This window comes from Mycetomoellerius zeteki, unplaced genomic scaffold, assembly GCF_001594055.1.
Source record: "Mycetomoellerius zeteki isolate Tzet28-1 unplaced genomic scaffold, Tzet1.0 scaffold119, whole genome shotgun sequence".
NCBI lineage: Eukaryota > Metazoa > Arthropoda > Insecta > Hymenoptera > Formicidae > Mycetomoellerius > Mycetomoellerius zeteki.
Window position 1 is genome coordinate 295,016 of NW_017256116.1, and position 21,836 is coordinate 316,851.

The window sequence follows — 21,836 nt, forward strand, 5'->3', positions numbered from 1 at the left end:
ACCAATGTCGCGATAATCGCGACTGCGAGAGCCGGTTCGCCGTCCGGTGTGTTATATCGTGTTACGTTTCGAGCGCGCAACTCCTGTAACGGCAGCCCCTGGGCTCTTTACACTCCCCTCGTCCGGCTTGGATAACATATAATAACGGCTGTGATACAAGGAGGTGCATAGTCGATTTCACTTTCGACCGAGACTTGGACTGAGCAGCCACCGCCCGCTGCATCTCTTTCTCTCCTCTCGTATCTCTTCTCCCATTCAACATTCTCCGGAACTTTGTCTTTCTCTTTATCTTTTTCTGGATTGAACGGCGCGAGGTGCGAGTTTGCCTTGTCCTCGTCCTCGGACTCTGTCAAAGCCTCGCTCCAGATTATATCAACATTGTAGATAAGAATTTATCTCTGTAATAATTTCAGAAAGAGAGAGAGAGAGAGAGAGAAAATTGCAGAATCTTAATTAATTACTGTTATAAATTATTTACGTGACGCCCGAAGAATCTTTATTTTTGTTCTGCATAAAAAATAATTGCAAAATATAGTCAAATAAGTGCAAAATATATCGATATTTTGAGAGTACATTTCGTTCAAGTAGACACACACATGCGGTCGTAAATGATACAGATTTGCACGCATATCGCATATTCGGGACGCGTGCTTCCTGTCTAAATGTTCGTACATCATGAATGTTAATTATTCGATGCTTTTCAATGCAGCCAGAAGTGATATTGCATAGTTTGGAATATTAATATTTGATGAATAATAATAATATAATAATAATTAATAATTAATAATATGACAATAGCAATAATATTTTTGGAATATTTAAGACATGAAGTCTTAAATATGTCTACAATATGCTAGGTGTTTATGACTGTGTCTACATGGAAATGACGCCATCATTTCAAGTGGATAATTAAACATACAAACAGATTTGCATATGTAATTTTGTTAATTAATTTAATATTTAGGAAAATATAACACAATTTCAGATCAAATTATCTATTTTAGCACTGTAAAAGTCCTGTTTAATATAAGCCATTTCGAACAGGCCGATCCGGTTTCGCAACGCGAACGATAGAACTTTTTCCGATGATATGCGAAGTGTTTCATAACGAGCCGCTAAACTTGTATCTCAAACAAACATTTTGAGAATGTATCGTAAGGAATAATTTAATCTAATTCAAACTTTATTTTCTTACAAAGTTTCTTTACATAATATAAGCTTACAAGTTTTATTTTAACATTAATCTTGATTCCTAATTACTATAGTTAGAATAGAACTGGCGTTTATATAAAATTTCCTCCCTGATAGTTATACACTTTTTGTGTATATATATATGATATATATATGTGTATATATATCTTTCTGTATTGTGTAAGTAAAAAAAACATCCAAACTAATAACGTTGCAGCATGTTGCTAATTAATATTTAATAAGAAATAATGTACAAGTTATAGATATTAATTAAAAGATATAGGATTAGATACATTTACAATTAGATGTGCATTATAAATACATCATTCTGTATATAAATAGGAAAAAACATCGTCTAAACTGATATTGCAGCATATTACTAATTAATATTTAATGAGAAATAACATACAATTTACATTAAAAGATGTAAAATTAGATATATTTAGATGTGTATTATATACTAAACAAATTAATATTCAATATATATATATATATATGAATAGATTCTGAAATTTGATGAACATTTCTTTTTAAAGAATGTTTTTTCTTTTTCCAATACGATTGCATCGGCGAACAATTCGAGCATGGCGTCTCGAATTACAACGTATTATATATACATGTATGACAGCACATATGCATGTATATACGCGAGATATATAGGTTCACGAAGTTAAAGCAGAAATTAGGAGCGAACCATGTCCCCTTTCTCTTGCCAAGCCAAGCGTGATATAAAATACTTTCCCTCTCGCGCGCGAAACAGGAGCGGAGACTTGAGAGTGTTCGAGAGAGGCGATACCAACAGAGAGAGAAAGAGAGAGAGAGAGAGAGAGAAAAAGAGAAAGAAGAAGGGGGAGGGAGAGAAGGACAAAGAGACAGAGAACTGTGCCTCTCGCGAGAACGGAAAACCGGAAAACGATCACCGACTAAAGGCCCACGCTACGCCGTTTCCCTACCACTCCTTCGGTCCTTTTTTTTTCTCCCTCTATGTTTTATCCATCTCTTTTCCCCACTGTCCTTCTTTCGCTCGACACCACCCCCGCCATTGTGCGCGGCCGGCTCGTGCGGGAGCTGTATCAAGCGTCGTTGCGTTCAGGTGTCTCCCCCTCCCCTCTGCGCGCGTTTAAATCCGCGTTCGAGAGTCTAAAACCTCGACGGTTTCGCGGCGATGCCGGTCACGCGAACTGTAAACACGCTTCCGGCTGAGAAGCCTGCAAATTGCAATTCTACGATCCCGCAATACGTTTCCTCCCGCGTTATTGGCTCGCGCGTCCGCGATCGTGGCGCCGGTCATTCGGATTTATGCGCGTACGGACATGTCCTAGATAGCACAGCTGCGTAATCTATGTATAAACATCTGAACGCGGCATTGAACATGCTCGGTTTTCAAGAAAAAAAGCACAAGAAAAAATTTATCCTAATGGCTACGTTCAACAGGAAAAGCAGCTCTGCAACTGTTGTAAGATTCTTTATTACGATTGATTTATACATTTAGATCCAGGAACTGAAAGCAATCATACACTTTAAAAAATATGGGTGTGGATTTAACACACACGATGTCTATTTAATTCTCACCAGGGTTGGATAGTGCTAAATTAAAAAGATAAAAGTTAAGTTAAAAAGTTAATTAATTTTAACTTAATTTAGGTTTACATTTTATCGGTAACTGTTAACTTTTAATTTGATTTTTTTTAAGTTAATCCTCAGACACAATGCGAGAGCATAATGAGTATATGATTTAGTAATTTTATATTGTATAATTGTTGCTTGCGAACAAAAATAATCAGATTCTTTAATGAATATGCTTTTTTTTTGGTTATTCGTTCGGATCAAATTTAACTTTTAACTTTTCAATTATACTTGTTTTATTAACTTAACTTTTAATTCAATTAATTTCATTATGGATCAACTTGTATTTTATTAAGATAAATTTTCAAGACTGTTAACTTTAACTTAACTTAGTTTAAAAAAAAGTTAACTTATGTTATTGATAAACATGATGTGGATTTAACACCACGGATTTTAATTTCACACCTTCGTAGTGTTGATATAAACACCAGAAATTTTCAAGCCTAATCTACAATGTGCTCTTTGTTTCCTGTTTCTTCCTTTTACTATTTTTTTATTTCTCGCTTCATTTACGATTTCTTTTCAATCAACACGGTGAGAATTGTATAGACATGGTGTTAAATTCACACCCATATTTCTTAAAGTGTATTAAAAAATTTTACAACAGTTGCAAAACTACTTTTTCTGCTCAATGCAGTCTTTGTACATGCCAGGACAATCGTTAGGATTTATCAATATCGAGCGCTGATTCTCTTGTGCATTTTAATGTGAATCTTCGCCTTACGTCACGACGCTGAATTTATATGCAGCTAATTTCAGTCGACTGAAAATTACGTAGCGCTTGAAGAGACGACGGTGTATCCTTCTCGGTGAGTATTGGCGCGAAAATCGTTATGTTCGTCAAGTAAAATCGAAAACTAGACTACGAGCACTTTTGTAAGTGATACAGCTGTGGTACCTTCCAAATAAAGCTCGGGCCGTTCGCATTTTCACGACGCGGAATCGCGTTCGAAAGGAAATCTCTCAATTCGAGGTTATTAGCCATTTACTTGTTGCGCAACGCCGTAAGCGGCCATCCAACCGTGGATGCAATTCGTGGATAAGCGACTCGCTCCGTGGAAAGCCGATAATTAAAGTTTCCGCGATGCTGATTCAACGCTCGTCCGACGGTTACGCGATTCCCTTCGGCATAACGTGGTCTATAATCCAACACCTTGGAGAGCAGTAACCGTGTTACTCGACGGCTCGAAAGTAAAAGGACGAATGATCTATATCTGTAGCGTTTCCTCTCTTCCGCTCCGGGTCGGTAAATGACATTGATTGTTTCAAGGTATCTATGCGATATTATGCGGGATCTTACAATAGAAGTCGTAACGGTCGTAGGGTCTTAAGTAGAAAATTGCGACCAATCACAGTCGATTATTCTTCTTATATTCGACTGTGATTGGTCAATTGTCTACGACTTAAGACTCTACGACCGCTACGACTTCTATTGTAGACCCCGCATAAAGGAATCCATTTCACGAAACGGAAATAAGTTCATAACGCGCTTTCCTTGTCTTGCAACATCATCTTTGTAATTAAAAGCAACTCCGAAATGCTAAAAATATACGCAGACAACTCTGGAATCATGTTCCGCTACGCGAGAATGAGCAATTGTAATTATAATTTGCTTTACATTGTAGGAGAAAATTTTAGCTCATATGCCGTGTATTTTAACGTATATATTTTACATGCGTTTGTATATCTTGATTCTGGAAATATTCTATTATATAGGTATATGAAATTATATAAATAAAATTTTTATTTGTAAATTCTGCTACAAGTCGTATCGTCCGAAGTAAACTGTGCAATAAATTCAGACGCTTTCGATTAAACATTTTCAAATTTTATTATTCTTGGCTATCACGCTGGTATTCTAAATCTGTTTTAAAATAGTTTTATACGCGGTGTCTACAATAGAGCAGTAAGCCTTAAGCCTAAGTAAGAAATTGACCAATTACGGACAAATATAAAGAGAATAATCGACTATGATTGATCAATTTCTTACAGCTTAAGTCCCACTATTCACACCGCGCTATTTCATCGTTAGGTTTTTTATTGCTGAACTAAATAACTTCCTATATAAACGAAGTGCCAGCGGAACAGGTGACTTTCCCGATTTTGACATGCAGCGCGTACTAACATAATATTGACATTAACAGAAAAAGCAAAGTTGTAAGACTGGCGTTACATTTGTCGTACAAATTCTTCAAGCCTGTGGCTGCAAAACAAAGAGGTTCTCTTACAGCCAATCAGCGAGTTTGAAAAATTTGTCGTACGACAAAAACGAACAAAAATCGGATCGGAATCGAGATTCGATATCGCTTTGAATTTAAAAGCGATTTTTCGAAAAATCGCGCGCAAGTGTACGTTTCGCGAAGCCGGTCCTATAATTCACAATTCATAATTCATACTTTATTGCAATGCATAAAATTTACACATAACAAATGGCAAGACGTCAACAGAACTGCTGTTACAAATCAACCAATAGACAAGGCATTACATTAGATATAAAAGAAACACGAGCTCGTAAAAATAAACAAAATAAACAAAAAAATAAACATATTCAAGAATTATTAACCATAACAAGAACATTTGAATTACATTGCATTTACATTTACATTAAAAAGACATTTGCCTTAACATTTACCTTTACACTTTCAATGTAAAGTCGCGAGAGACGCAATGAAATCCGCGGCGGAAGAACGAAAAGAATTCTACAAAGTTTTCGTGCAAGATCTAAGTTCCTCGCGTCTGGTTCCTCAACTTTTTTTTTTTTTTTGATCAATTACACTTGTCAATTAAATTGATCGAAAGCTGCACGCCGCATGGTCCTCGCTCGACTCTCTCGGACGGCCTTCCGTTGCGCGCTATCAGAGCCATGTAACGAACGTGATCCGCGCGTTCAAGAGCTCTGCGCCGAGAACAGTGCGCGCTGGTGCGCGCCGGGGTCCTTCCCCGCGGTCCCTCACGTCGGGGCCCGACTTCCCCACTTCCCGCGTCGACTCTCGCCACCCCGCCGACACCGACGGCCGCCGTCGTTGTGTGTCGCAGTTACACCGAGTCCGTTCGTGCACTCGCATTAAATTTCGAATTCGCGCCGGCGCGCGTGCCTAAACACCACCCGTTCGGCCAATCTCGTCCGCGTCCCGGTTCCCTCCCGCGTTCCTCTTTCGCGCGAGGGATTTTCGGATCGTCATCGTCATCATCATCGTCGCGCGATCGGGTGCCGTCCGTTTGCTTGTCCTTCGACGAGAATTAGTCCATCGGCGGGGTGTCTATCGAGAGAGGAGGATATGCCCATCGTCCGTGTCGCGTCGTACGAATTGTGAAAGAATTCGCGTGATTCGCGTGTGATTCTCAAGATCCCGTCGAGTGACCGAGAGAAATCCGAGATACGTAATATATATAATACATATATTACGAATCTAGGGATTGCGGAAATTGGCGCGAGTTACGGTGAGTTACACGGTGCTGCCAGCATGATACGCAAAGTGCGTTATTCGAGAAGACGCTATTACCGCTATTTGTATCTAGTCTATTCTTCTTTTACGTTTGATAAACGATGAAGACATCGGAATGACACAAATAGCGCTAATAGCGTCTCCCCGAATGCATCTATAACGTTACACAGTGATTATTTCATCTTTGTTTAATATTGGCAAACAATAAAGATGTAATGGTTCATTGTGTTACATTGTGTGTATGCTTTTTGCTGGAAAGCACCTCGAGTATCGCGTTCGAAGATGCGCATAAGTAAATTTACATCGCGGATTTCAAATGAAAGATTCTTGGGTCAAGGGGAAGACAACGAGAAGGCGGCATTAACAAGGCGCGAGAATAACAAGGGGAGAACTTCTAGTATTTTCGCGTCCTACGTAACGAGATTTACGGGATCGATCGATATTGATACGGAGAAAGTTCGCGCGCGTGTCGCGCCCCGAAATTCGAGAGTCGCGCGCGATTCGCGTCGCAAAGAACGGGGCGAGAGTGAAGTATGTGCCTAGCGTGTATCAACGGGTTCACGTGCGTGGAAAAGCAAACGTGTTCTACATTTTCGTGACCACTCGCTTTTGAAATCGAAAATCGCAAGGTGAGGTTAAAGAATTTCCGTCTCGTCGTTGACGAAAGAGTTAACCTTGCTCTTTGTAAAACTCGCCTCGATAAAGTTCTGAAAGTTACGACGAATCGTATAAGTATCGTAAAGAAATAGCGTTTATTAATCCTTCGGTTGACGATAGATCAATTGAACACCCATTCAATTATAAATCTCTTCGTCAAAAGTATCATTAAAATAAAAGGTACTAATTAAGTATTAATTAAAGAATGAATATTAAATATATATTTATTTGCAAATAAGAGTAAATTTTCTTTATATTACATCTGCAAATTTGGATTATTCGTATTAAAAAATATATTTAATATTCATTCTTTTTCTGCGCGTTATATGTCACTTTGGTTGCGCCAAATTAATTAGTTTTACCTTTTAATTAAGATTACTATAATTAAGAAAATTGTAGAAATCGCTATTATTTTCTGTAAGTTGAACTTTCGAAATTTAATTCGCGATTAATAGGTCTGTTTTTTTACGATTGAATTACATTAAAAAAAATTCTAAATTTTAATAAATATTTGTTTGAATAGTTCTAAGTAAATATTTACTAAATGTAAACATGTATTTATTTGATACAGAACCATTAATTTAATTTCACTATCATTTTCTTATTTAAATATTTATTTACTGTATATAAGTAAATGTTTACTTAATACTGTTCAAAGAAATATATATCAAGATTAAATAGTTTCTATTAGTGTACTGTACACTTTTTGTACCTAAAGTAAAATTGTGTGGTACGATATTATGTTTGATATTCGATAAGAATGAAAAGGAAGTTGTAATGCGGTGTCCAGTGCAGCAATAAAAAAAAACAAACGTAATGCAACGCGACGTGGAGCGCGTGCGCACGCGGGCGGGTATAAAACGGCACGAAATTAAATGCGTTTACTCTTCCCCGTCGGCTTTTCGTCGTAAAAAGCGCGCGACTCTTATTTCTGGCCGCGACCGACGATATCGCGGTTTTGCGTAACCGGGAGGACGAGTTTTTTTAAACGATCGTTCCTCTTCTTTTTCCTTCTTTCCTTTTTATTCTTTCTTTCTTTCCCACCTCGTTTAATCGAGTTCCCTGCGCGTCTCTCCATTCCTATGCTATCCGACCGGTGGATAAAAAGGTCGAATTTCCTCCAATTCTTTGCATTCTGACATTGGGGTGTCTCCGACGAACAATAAACACCCATGATTCCGAAATTCATTCTTCATACATTCTTTTTTCTTTAACAATTCTACTTGCAATCTTTCAGCTTTTCGTCAGAAGAAAAGCATTGCCGAACAAAGTTGCCAGGGTAAAATTGAGTCAATTTTATCTCAGCTTTATTTTTCCATTTTCCCCGAGTGAAGGCTCAGATAGAACACGGAGTCATAATTAAGTCATAATGATATCACAGAACGGTCGTCATGGCGTCATTCGATATTTAAAAATGAACTTATAAGTGACAAATAATAATCACGATGATAATGTCCTTGTGATATTACTATGACTTCAGTCTTTTCTATTTGGGGGAGTGTCAAATTGTGATATTCGACATTCGTGACGCTCACTATTTTTCGCGAAGATCATAATGCGCGGTTTCTATCGTTCTCTCTACCTTCTTCCTCTCTCCTGATACCTTTGTGTTGTGCAGTGATCATACGGGAATTGATGCATACGGAATCACGCGGAGGCGAGAAAACGGCTGCCGGAAAACGCGCGCGGGGTGAGGAGGCACGTAACGCCGATCCTTCGAATCCTCAGCTTCCCTCGGTATCTCGCCGTGGGATCGATCGGCGCACATTGTGCATCGTGTAAGGAGAGCAATTTGTACAACCTACCTTCCTCCCCTCCCCGTCGACAGTCCACTCATCATGCTGAAGATCTCGCCGGCAGCGATGGAAACATGAGGACCGTGACAGATCGTGCATCCGATCGACGTAACTCCACTCCTACCGACCATAAATGACGTAAGTACCCTTCATTTCGCCACGCGGCACGTCGCGAAACACGTGGGTCCGAATTCGTGGCACGATCGAGGACCGCCTGTTTCCAAATCATCTTGTATCAAACCTATATTTCGTAAAAATCGAGGTTACGTATTATAAATAGGACATTGCTCTGCAATCTTTTTCAAAAGTATTCAAAGGCGATTTTGAAACGGACTCCTCGATTAGCGGCTAATCAATTTCGAAGGAAAATAATAACGAACTCCCGACAATTCAAACGAATAAATAATAAAAAATGGGCATTTAGAAGTTAAGACTCAAAACATGAGCAAAAAAATGTTACAATTATATATCGATTTGTTTAGTGTTTTTTCCTTTGTATTACAATTATTTTATTAACTGAATAGTTTGTGCAATAATTTCCACACCTAACTCTTGAATGCCCGTTTTATATTATTTATTTAATCAATTTTAATTGGGGTAAAACGCAAGATAGTGCAACTTCTTTCTTGGGTTTCCTCTACGAGTCATGAGTTATTCACACATTCCCCTTTGCACGAAACTATAGGAAAAAAACTGTTTGATAAAACTGATATTATGCTTAAACTGCAACCGCACGTTAATTATGCGTATAAAAAAGAGATCCGCTATAATGCGATCGAATTTCGTCCAAAGAACTTTTATCTTGATGAACTTTAATTAACGGACTTTTTTCACGATTTATTTCACCATTGGTTGCTAAGTGTGCTCAACAATGACAAGGCTAATGTTGCAATCATTAGTCAGGACAGGACACGCGCGGATTTTATTTACAGTAGAGGTCACTTTTTTAAGATCGAGATTCGAACATTTTGGTCTTGAACATTTGGTCTGCTACGCACGATTTCCACACGTAACACCCGAATAAGTCAAAAGTACTATAATCCATAGAGGATACTCTATCTAGTCTAACTAGCACACCGTTTACATAATTGGCGTCGCACGGATAGTCCGAATAAACGTTTAATTAAAAGTCACGTGAAATTATACGAGCCTAAAGGAGCTAATAGATAGCATTCCTGGCGATGTTGCGAAACCGACGCCGATGAAGAATGCAGCGAGGAATGTCATTTATCGCCTCCGCTTATTCAGTCCTGCGTTAAATTAAAAGATGCACGCGCGTGTTTAATTTTATCATTTATTTTCTGTAATATTATCCAGCTTCGCATATTGATTTATTCTTATTATTCTTTGTTATCGTTTTTGTTAATCCTTGATTATTACTGTTACTACACTACCTATAAGTTCTAAAGCCTCTTTGAAGTACAGAATGCAAATGAACCTTCACCTTACAGTGATTAACAGAGTTCTTTGACCTGCAATTTAGAAAATATCTTATAAAAAAAACCGATAGGATTAGTAACTCATACACAGAAAGAATAGTTTTGTTGAAACATCTAAAAATTTAGCTAGATATAAGAGATCTGAAAATAACTTTATTGGACTATCGAAATAATTATGTAGGACGCTAAAACCGGTTCCTAAATTGTCAAAATTTTTAAAGCGGTGCTCATTACGTTTGAGTTTCCTACATAATTATTTTTATAGTCCAACAAAATTATTTTCAGATCTGTACTTAGCTAAATTTTTATATACTCCAGCAAAATTATTCTTTCCGAGTAGTAATCGTACGGATTGTACAATCGTCTAAATATTTTCCGGGTTCAAATAATCTGTAGCTGTGATCGAAGGTTAATTAAGAGACCTAATGATTCTTTCAATCTGACTTTAATTTCTGCACGTATTAACGTATCAAGAACGTCGTGTACCTGTACGTGCCTTCGCGCAGCATGTGACACATTGCCAAACAATCGTGCGCTTCGAACGATTCGGGAAGGAGAGAACGTTTCTGTTCAAGAGAAGGTAGACCCGGTTGTGCATGCGTAGCATCGAAAGCGAGATCTAATCACTCTCGTTTCTTCTCACCAGACACGATCTGCCCGCGGCCGCGAAACGGAGCGTCCTCCTGGCAAGCGTGCGAGTCGCGGTCTTGATTTCTTTTTCCAGGAGGAAGCGGAATCTCATTGTCAGTCTCGCGGATCAACGAACGTTTCTTACAACAATCTCGCGTAATTAATGATTTCACGCTTACGTCAGCTCCACGGGATTAATCGCTTTGATTAAATTACGGAAGGAACCATTTTCATGAACATTACCAAGCTACAGTTACATCGGCAACGATCGAGTAACGAAAGAGAGCGGATACAAAAAGAGAAAATCGGTGCGCGTAAAAGCAGGGCGGAATAAAACTTTCGTTTTCAATATTTGCGATCGTATATGCTCGTATGCACGAACCGAAACCCACGAGAATCGTATAATGTTGTATAACGTAAGTATGCGCTTATATGGCTCGTACGTCGCTATCGTTGACCCGAGAATTGCTAATCGTTCCAATTAGACATCGTACCTCCAAAGTGGAAGAATTCGATCTCGTTTGGGAGAACGAATTGCCAGCATCTGAGAACTTAAACGTAGCCGCGGAGAAAATGCGGAAAACTACAATCCTAGTAGAATTGTTTGAGTTTTTGTTCATAACGATTATACTTTTCAAATAGTTGTGCGTGTTGATTTTTCGTTGTCTCATTTTATTTATAGCTACCTACATAGCCGTTATCGAGGCTTGCCTTACAGGTTTCGCGTTGCAGCTGGTCGATAACAAGCTTGTTAAGGTCTCAAAAGTCAACATAATCAACGATAAGTACATGGAAAGGACGGTTTTGCTGAAGCATTGAAAAATTTAGCTATATAGATCAAATCTGAAAATAATTTTGTTGGACCATCGAGAAAATTATGTAGAGGAGACGCTCAAATTAGTTGATAGAATTTCAAAACATTTTGTAATATTTTACACATCATGCTTGAGATTTCTATCTAATTACTTTGATGGTCCAACAAAATTATTTTCAGATCTGTATCTAGCTAAATTTTTTGATACTTTAGCAAAACTATTTTTTTTTTTCGTATAAAGACATTTTTATTAGATTCTTCTTTTTCAATCGTATTTTGCATTCGACAAATACAAATCGATGGTTATCATGACGAAATCACGAGCTTCTTTTTAATTAAAAAAAGAAAATAAAAGTGCAGCATAAAACTCTGCATTTTAATTAGTATATGCAATGTTCCACGTTTATATGATAAAATTCGTTTCCTGCATATTTCTATATTTTATTATGTATAAAATATAATTATTCAAAGGGGAACAAAAAAGACCTATTACTTGTCGATTCGATTTACTCGAAGTAATTCGCCATAACTACGCGAGTTAACTCACTTTTGCATAACACGGTGCAATTATATACTGATACATGCGACGATGTAGAGCCGAGGTTGCTTTCTGTTTCTTTGCTCTAACGGCTGATTTAATTTACGTCGCTTTCACGTGTGGGCAAAGCTGTTACTAATTGCGCGGAAATATTCGACGCGCCGCGAGTTTCCTTCCGCTTAGCGAGCGCCGTTTCCTCGATCGTCTCATACACTGTATAAACGGGACTGCTGAAATCAAAGTTTTGATATACGCCGTTCTTTTCAAAGTCTTTTAAGAGGGGGAGGGCACTTTCACACTGGGGAGAAAAGCAACGTTTCGATAAGTATTCGCGGTGAATAGTTCACGCACAAAGTAGGACGCCGCAAGTGTTGCGTCGATCTCCATTAACTCTCCGTAGCATAAATTTTATATCACGCAGCGCGTTTCGTCTTCCCGACATAAATCGATCATTTCGCGCGTAAATGTGTTAAAATAACGAAAGAACTTAATCTTATTTTCGTGATATTGTGACACATATTTGTTCAATCAATAAGGGCTACAACATAAAATGCATAAACATAGCATAGCATGAAACCGTCTGAACCAATAATCATCCAGCATAAAATTGCCTTATTAATTTACGTAACATGCTCATTGATCCAGACATTTGTATGCTATCTTGTGTGCTATAATCCGAAAAAATATCGAGAAGTATCTTATACATAAACATGTCATTATTGTGAAATTTGCTCGTTCAATAATGAACCAGTTAACTAAATGTAGAGCAGGAAATAACCGATGAAAGTTTCTATTTATCAACTATCAATAATCATTCTAATGACGAAAGGGTTAACGGTTAATGATTCTCCCCGAGACGGATGTATTGAATTGCGAAACGTTCTAGCGGAAAATATTTAAAGTTTGTTTCGCAATTGTGGTTATCGTCTATCACTCGACGTCTCTCAAGACACCGTGTCAAATAGTGGAAAAACCGCACGAACGATCCCGCCGATAATATGATTATAAAGATACATTTGATATATGAACGTTACGTCCGGATTGGCAGTTTATGTACTCTCTTGAGACCGCCTGTAATTCCCCGAGTGAGTCCGTCGAGCACGTAAAGGACATCCCCGACAATTATTGTTGGGTAACGAGTCCAATCCTGAGAAAAGGTTACGTTCGTGCCGTCTTGATTTTTATGGTTTTGTTCGAGGCAATAATCCAGGTTCTTTTTGTGTCTTCCCTCACTACATTATTGCAACATTCCATGCATACAACATATGGCATATATTGAGATTCTTCTTTTTTGACTCTCAAAACAAAACCATTGTAATTACACAATGCAGTCACTTTACGTAAAAAATACTCTTTTTTTTTTTAATAAAGTCTTACACTATTTTCATCTTCTCTATCGTTACATAAAAAAATAAAATGTAGGTTCTTACGTTGTTGGATTAATATACGTCTAATTAAATCGGGCTTAAATTAATATAAGCAATCTTGATAATAAATATTTACTCTTTGAAAAAAATCTATCGTAAGAGAAAAAAGATTGGAAAAGCTGATTGCGTACAAGTTGCGCGTGCTTCCGAGTGACACTCATGTTATTAATCGAATGTATTAATTACTGTTCGATGCATTGAGTATGAATAAAGTATCGCCTCAAATCCACGATGATTGTCATTGTAAACAAATTAAATCATAAATCGCAATCATAAATATTCTAATATAACGCGTAAAACCTTGAAAACATCAATTATCATGTAACGCTGCAATATAAGCAATATTGGTATTACGAAGACTGCATTTATGATGCCAAAGGCTGTGCGGTCCGTTTGAGATATATCGCAAATTGAAATCGCCATTTTAACTGCCACGATTGCCTCACTGTTCTCCATTACGCAATCTTGCTCCATCGTGCCAGCATCTTCAAAGAGGGTTGATTTCACATCATGGAGTTCATCTCACAATTGCTAATTATTGTTTTTTCGATCTTAGATTAATAGATGTTATTATAATAAATATTTCTGACATCCAACATGAAAATCTATCAACATGAATTCCTAGAAAACGGAACATGTTTTTTAGCTCCTTTCATCTTATATTTTTATCTTTTATTAATGACATTTTTTTAATATACTACGGTAATACAAGTACGGTTTTAAAAAGAAAATATTGATTGTATGAGAAATATTTCTTCGATTTATTAAGAATACGCAACGATAATGAACTATAATGGATTGAGTAATGATTACAGATAAAAATCACAATTCGCTATAACTCACGTGAATTTTGACGAAGACATAGGCGTATCCAATGGAGGATTAATCCTTCATGATCACATTTCTAAAAAGCCACACTATGGTTACTCTGGGTTAAAATGACCCGACCCATCTTTAAAGTATTACTAAATCGATAGTATTAGTTGCAATAATTTAAAAAAACACAATATATAATTTCATCCTTTAAGAAAATGGAACATTGGTGTTTTTGTGAAAAATTTAATTTGAACAAAAAACTAAAAAAGAATCGTAAACATTAGAATTTAGCGTGAAAGACGATGCTATGTAACTTTCAAATTCTAATACATGATTTTTTTAGTGTTAAAATTAAATTTTTCACAAAATGCTCGGGTCATTTTAACCCAGTGTGACCATGAAGGGTTAAGGGATTCAAGCCCTCTCTCTCTCTCTCTCTCTCTCTCTCTCTCTCTCCTTGAAATTCTTTATTTATTTTTTAATTTTTAATTATAAATAATACAACTTTTTCTTTTTGACTCGGAGTAAATTTTTTGTTCTCACATGAAATTTTTTTTCTCTTCCTTACGACTATATAAGTAAATTTCTTCTGGAACTTCCGTTAATTATAGAGCTTTGACAAAATATTCTCTCTAAATTCTTTGGAGTGAATGTCAAGACCAAATTTCATTTGACCAAATGAGGCAACGCCCTCGATTAAAATTGCTATTTATGTAATAACAGAATTGATAAATCCTCTTCGACTAAAAAATTCTGGATACGCCCATGATGAAAGATCAGTCATTGTCATCGTCTTCGTCTTCGCCTTTGTTGTCGTCGTCACTGTCGTTTAATACATCATTTCTAGCAACTTTCATGTAAAAATCTGCAATTCATAACCAAGACCCTGATTACACATCATATAATACATCAGCGATGTAGGTGACGGTTAAAAACGTCATTGCCAGCGGAAAATTATGGCTCGTAGACTTTTAAGCACTAAGTCATCTGGATCAGCTGTGCGCGTCCGCTTCGCATCGAGGGTACGCTCGACGATTGCAAAAGTGAATCGGCGATTTCTTGAACGTCGAAAGTCCTTTCGCGAGACTGTGAATCGCGAACTCGACTTCGAATCGATGGTGACTCTCGCCTGATCGACGTTTCATGGAAGAGAGAACGTCGTACCGGTGCGATGGACGCGGTATCTTAAGAATCACGGGCATTGATCTGTATACAAAAATCTGTCAACTAATCCGCCCTATTATAAATAAAATGATCAAAGTTATTAATTAACTCGTGCGTCAAGCATAACGAACGAGAAGAATCAGAAAAGCGAAATCGCGATGTCGTCGCTCTTGATGAGTTTATGTCTCGAGACATTAATTTACGCGGATTATAAACTTTCATCGCTCAATTCAGAGATATAAATGTATCTTTATGCACGCAGTACTTGACAGCTTTTTCCTTTTTTTTACATTTTTGTTGCAGCCATATAATAGTACAATTGCGAAATGATAATGACTCCCTCTTACAGTCATCGGTTTCAAGTAGCCTCTTCTCACTTTATCGCCGTGTTTTGCACTGTGTTTACTGGAATACATAATGAACACGTGTCGTAAAATCGAAAATGAAGAGTGTATGCGAAATAGCGTTTATAACTGACTATTTGAATTATCATCGTTATATTTCTATTTAAAAAAAAAAAGAAAAACAACCCCCGATCATAATGTGCGAAATAACGTACCATCGTAATGCAATTATTCCAACCCTGGCGAAAATAAAACTCGGAGCGCAAGTATGTAATAAGAGAGTAACAGAAGCGTAAACAAAGCTTCTAAGAGACGAAAATTGGAACAACGAAACATAAACGCCTCTTTTACGTTTCGTTGTTTCAATTTTCGCCTCCTAGAAGCTTTTATTACTCTCTCCTCACATTTGACTTAAGCTCCGATTTTTATTTTCGCCAGGGAAGTAGAACACAAAATTCACAACAAGGGCTATCATAAGGGCATTATCATAACCTTATTAGTTAGATACTTATAAGTTAATTTTTAAGTATCAAATGACATCATGATGGTATCATTATGACTTAGTCATGACTATGTTCTATCTGGCTAGTTAGAGAAACGCCGCGAAGTGTCGGGTTTACGAGCAGCCACGCCGGTATATATCCTGTCAATAAAAAAAGAATTTACTTTCAATCGCGCCGTAGCATTGAGACACGGCGCTCACGTGGAACACCACGTGAAAACACCACGTTGGTGGCGGGAACGGCCCCTTCTAAAGAACGACTGTTCACCTGCAATTAGGGATTACGATCGTGGATGTCTGACATTATGGGGAAAAGGGGGATTCCTCAGGTGCGATGAACGATTTGTGACTCTTCTTCGTGCGATACTTTTGCGGCCTCGGTCGGACGAGCGTGATTCTCTCTCTCTTACGCAACGAACTGCCCGATCCGAAGATGTTTATTCGCGATACGAATCTTTTCGCGAGGCAGCACAGCACGGTCTCTTGTGTACGTGCCTGTACAACTGCCCATAGTTGGTGTTTTTTTTTTTTTTTTTTTTTTTTTTTTTTTTTTTTTTTTTTTTTTGACGAAGATACTTCTTCAGTTGGAATACAGATTTTTTTGAAGTTATCAATAATCACGATGTGACAAGCGGCGTCATCTGCTTTCGGGATTCAGCACGTTTGTTTATTTTGCGAAATGTCCATCCTTGACATCTTCATTCTTACATTAGAGCTGTTCTTTTCACCTGAACTTCTTGCACCATTCTTCTTTCCTCTTTTTCTCTCTGCGTTAGAGAGAAAAGAAAGAATGACGTGATAAAGCAATTTGGACATCGGATTCGGTTGCACAATGTCAAAATACATAAGAACGTCATAGTCTAATCTCCGGATCAAAAAATTGTTTTTGTGCGCCTTATGATATTTCGATTCCAATTACTATTTATTAATCCTCTTGTGACTTCTACGACACGCGGCCATTCAGTATTTCCTTGGCAGCGATTCATTATTCTGTCCGTGGATATAACGAGAAAAAGATTAACTTTAATTTTTTTTAATTGTCATTCTCCATACTTGCTATAAATGATCGCGTTTATACAGGCAATCTGCACGCGCAATATTTAGAGTTGACGTTTCGCGTAAGAAAACGACAGTGCTATATTGACGTATCAATTATCGATTCGTGTATAATCCCGTCTGCGGTATCTCGCGGGTCAAGGATGATGAGGACGATAGCATCGGCCAGCGACATCGTCGTCGACGACGCGCGCGTTGCTCTCCACGTCTCGGTATCGTAGTGGCGATATGGTGAAAGCTGATATTTTGTAACACACTCTTGCTATTCCGTTCCATTCCGTTCCATTCCATTCCATTCGTATTGCCCGCTGCAGCCGTTCGTTCCTTGGCTTGGCTCTCTCGTCGTATACACACGTCTCTCGTAATCAAATGCGAGAACCACGCGACGACGGTACAATAGTAGACGCACCCAGAATACATTTTTCCCTCCCCGTCCACGTTCCACGAGATTCTCGCTTCGTAGCGGTGCAACATGAGATAGTTTGCCCATCGGCGCGAGATAACAAGTCGCCGGGAAGATGTATAAGTCAGCAATCGAGTAATACTTTGACGATGATGACAGTGAAAAGAGTAGTACGAAGAAAAGCGAGATAGATATTCTTAGAAACAGAAAAGAATGAGAAAAAATTACGATTTGTAATTTATGCTTCTTATTGTTCTTGTTTGCGAGGAAAATACAGTACTATCATAATTCGTAAAATGGAGTAACTTTGGCTCAAATTATGATAATGCCGGATAGAACGCATGTCAAAATCGGGATATAAGATATTTTATAAAAAATGTCCCGATGATATCTTAATTAAAGACATTTTAAAACGTCTTATATCCTGATTTTATACATATGTACTATCTAGCCATTTTTTGTGAGCCAAATATATATATATATAGAGAGAGAGAGAGAGAGAGAGAGAGAGAGAGAGAGAGAGAGAGAGAGAGAGAGAGAGAGAGAGAGAGAGAGAGAGAGAGAGAGAGAGTAATTTATCCTGACTAGAGTTGTCAATAGATCGTATCCAAGCAGAACAAGTCATTATGATGTCAAAATGACTCCAAAATGATCATTAAAAGTCATTTTTCAATCATTTCCGAATCATTTTAATATTATTTTGTCGTTATCGTGACTTGTTGTTCTGCTTAAACATAGAAATATTCACTATGAATATATTCATCATCAATTAAAAAATTATTTATATTTACACTGAATGAATAGGCATTATATTGAATATATATCGAATAATGAATAGACTTTTTCGTTTTGATTAATCAAATGTGATATATTTCAAATAAAGCTTGTTCATTCAAGATAAACATAAATAGCTTTTGCATTTATGAATATATTTATAGTAAAGTCCATTCGACATCAACAATCCTAATTCTGACTGGGTCAAGTTATCCCATTTTATTTTAATTACAAAATACAAAATAAACGTATTTTTGACGGTTTATCGGTCTACGTCGGCGAATACATTATGTAACTCAAATATTAATTCCGGCAGCTATCATTTGCTTTAAATATTCGATGGTGGAAAAATGCGCGCGACCTTGACACGCGCCTTCCGGATTGCGAATCTCTATGGCGAAACATGTCTTGAGCGACAAGTGCGCAAATTATACTAATAGAGGTCCGAAGTACAAAAGTCGAACCATTCGAAACGAGAATACCGTGATCGAATGAATAATTAATTAAATCTTTACCTTATATGATTTTGTGATTCTTTTTTAACAAAATCAGTCAAGTTAAATTAAAAAGATATGTGAAAAAGTCGTAAACGTCGTGTTACATTTTTTAGAAGCTAATCACAATTTTTTATTCAACATGGAATATTAAGATGATAATTTAAATCTACAGTTAAGATAATCGGAAGTCCTAAAATATTCCGATTATCTGTACACATATACTATATCACACACTTACCACCACGGTAACGGTAAATTGTCTGTTATTAAGAGATTTCACGATAATATCTCCTTTCAACAAGGAATTTTCATTTATTATTCTTGAAAAAAAATTGTCTACTTACCGCTATCGTAGAAATTGTGTAACTAGTAGAATTTTTAGTCAAGAGAATAGTTGTGTAACTTTAAATAACAATGTTACATAAATTTATTCTGTTTCTTATATCAAAAGAAAGATACCGAATCGATTCGGTTGCTGCACAACTTGCACAAACGTTGGTCGCATAGTTTTTAAATGCGATTGGTAATACAATTGAAGCACGCTTCAGTTTAACGATAATTGTTTCATTAATGCATAATTAATTCTTTAATAGAATTAATTCGGAAATGAACAGTTTTTGTCGTTAGATTAAATTAAAAAACAAGATCTTCTTTTCTTTATTTCTACACATGAGATATAATTTATATATCGTATTTTTGTGTGTAATAATGGTTCTCTCTCTCCTTATTTCTTAAAATAATATGTAATAATATATAACATTTTACTTTTTTTTAAATAATAAAGTTTATTTGTGACGACCAAGGATCTCTATAATCTATTAGCACATAGTTTTATATTTCTTGAATATTTTAGCATGCAAGTATATATATATATATATATATTTATCGATCAGAAATAGTTCAAATATTACGATTCATTAGAATGAAGGAGTTAATTTGTTATCTTAGTATTGAGGTGCGAATTATAATTTGCACATGACAAACGATTGATTTATTGCACCTTGATGTTCATAACGTGTCCTTAATTGCGAGGAATTGTCGGTATCTTATATAGCGAAGGGAACAATCGTGCCAAGCGATTTTCTACATTTCAGATATGTGAACTTATTAACGTTAACATAGTTTAAGTAGGTCTCACAGGTATCATGAGTATCCATTTATGTTCAATCGAGCGCGAAGACCTATGGGGGTCGCGTTTTTACACGGATAATTTTGTTCCATGTATTTTACTATTTTAAAATTTTAATGTTATTATACCACAAATATCGTAAGGACATAAAAAAAATTCATACGCTAGATACAAATTAGATAATACACTAGATATTACGATACGGTTAAAAGAAAGCTTAAATTAAAACCAAGTCAGAGAACAGTTACCGTTAAGAAGGGTAAATCCGGATTTATGTTGACTACAAACGTTTTCCTACCTAAATTCGAGATTAGAATAAAATCTCTTCGGGGTACCGTTATTCATATACGTTATTCATATACGTTTTATATTCGTTTTGATTAGAGATTATATATTCGTCTGATTACTCAGCAAGAATTCTTTGAAAAATTTATCAGAAAAGATTGCAGGCACTCAGTTATATGCAACCAAAATTAGCAGATCGTAATTTTCATTTTTCTCCGTAATGGAGTAGTCATCAGTCCGACACATCACTCACAGTCGCGCGGTTAATGATCTTTATTTGCAAGAATACGTGTGCTATTTATTTATGTACACGACGTGTGCGCGTTACATTACAACTTTGACCTGGATTTAAGCAAGGATTTAAAATGCACCAGTCAAGGAAAAACGTCCACGTAGCGGCGGGCATTCTTGCAGCGATTATTATTTTTACGTACGGTCTTGTCTGTCATTATTACTAATAGCCCCGCCGTTACAGCGTCAGTTACATTTAGAGGTAGCACTTGCAAGTGGAACTTTAATGATCGTACACAGCTGTTCCGTACAGAGCGGCAGTTCCACGTTTGAGTCATCTAACAAATATCACGCGTCGTTCTTTACACCACACTTTGTATTGTATATATACGTGGACAATTCCATAAATCAGTGACTTTTCAAAAAGAGATAAAAAATATGTTGAAAAATAAATCGAATTTTGGTTAAAAAAAAGGTATAAAAGATCATTGATTTATCAAACTGTCCACGTCTATTGACGACAAAGAGATAAATGACAATGAGAAAAAATTAATTAGATAAAAATTGACAATCTCATCTTGGAAAAGATATTGCAATAAATGACAATTCAGAAAGAACAATTAGTACAAGAAAATCTTTTTTCTCTTCTCTCTTTGTGGAATTATATTTCTTAAATTTAGTAGTTCTGGGGCAGTGACCTCAACATCTGAAACTATGGAAATGCGTCACGTAAAACGACAGAGATTTATTCTCGCGCCACTAGCTTGACGAATTTTTCGTGCGTATCACGCGTGCGTCGGCTTACATACCAAGCGTGGCTTTTAAGTTCTCACTCGGTGAGAAGATTCGAAAAAGATTTCCATCTTAGATTCTTGGCACAATTCAGCGGCGATAAGCCTCGAGTTCTTCATTCTCGTGCATCTCATGTCAAGCGCGTGATTCGTGAACGTATACAGAGTATTCGTGAAATATATACTATGTATCAAAATTGAGTGAGTAAAAGAATCAAGTTCTTATAAATGTGTATCTGAGCGTGCTTCGTGTTACGATATTATTACTGAGCTATTAATT

General features: G+C 36.8%; 1 protein-coding gene across 5 annotated transcripts in view; it reads left to right on the forward strand.

Annotated features, from left to right (window-relative positions):
• The first annotated feature begins 5,733 nt into the window (after positions 1–5,733).
• The window catches only part of sona (sol narae metalloprotease), a 53,906-nt gene continuing 37,803 nt past the window's right edge, over positions 5,734–21,836 (forward strand). For 2 of the 5 annotated variants that reach the window (XM_018460435.1, XM_018460399.1), the window contains exons 1-2: positions 5,734–6,258; positions 8,539–8,854. The gene's annotated coding sequence lies outside the window, so the exon portion shown is untranslated. Of the gene's footprint in view, positions 6,259–6,660; positions 6,893–7,769; positions 8,200–8,538; positions 8,855–10,720; positions 10,736–21,836 lie in introns of those variants that run through there. The other 3 variants (XM_018460407.1, XM_018460417.1, XM_018460427.1) reach the window with 3 other exon arrangements.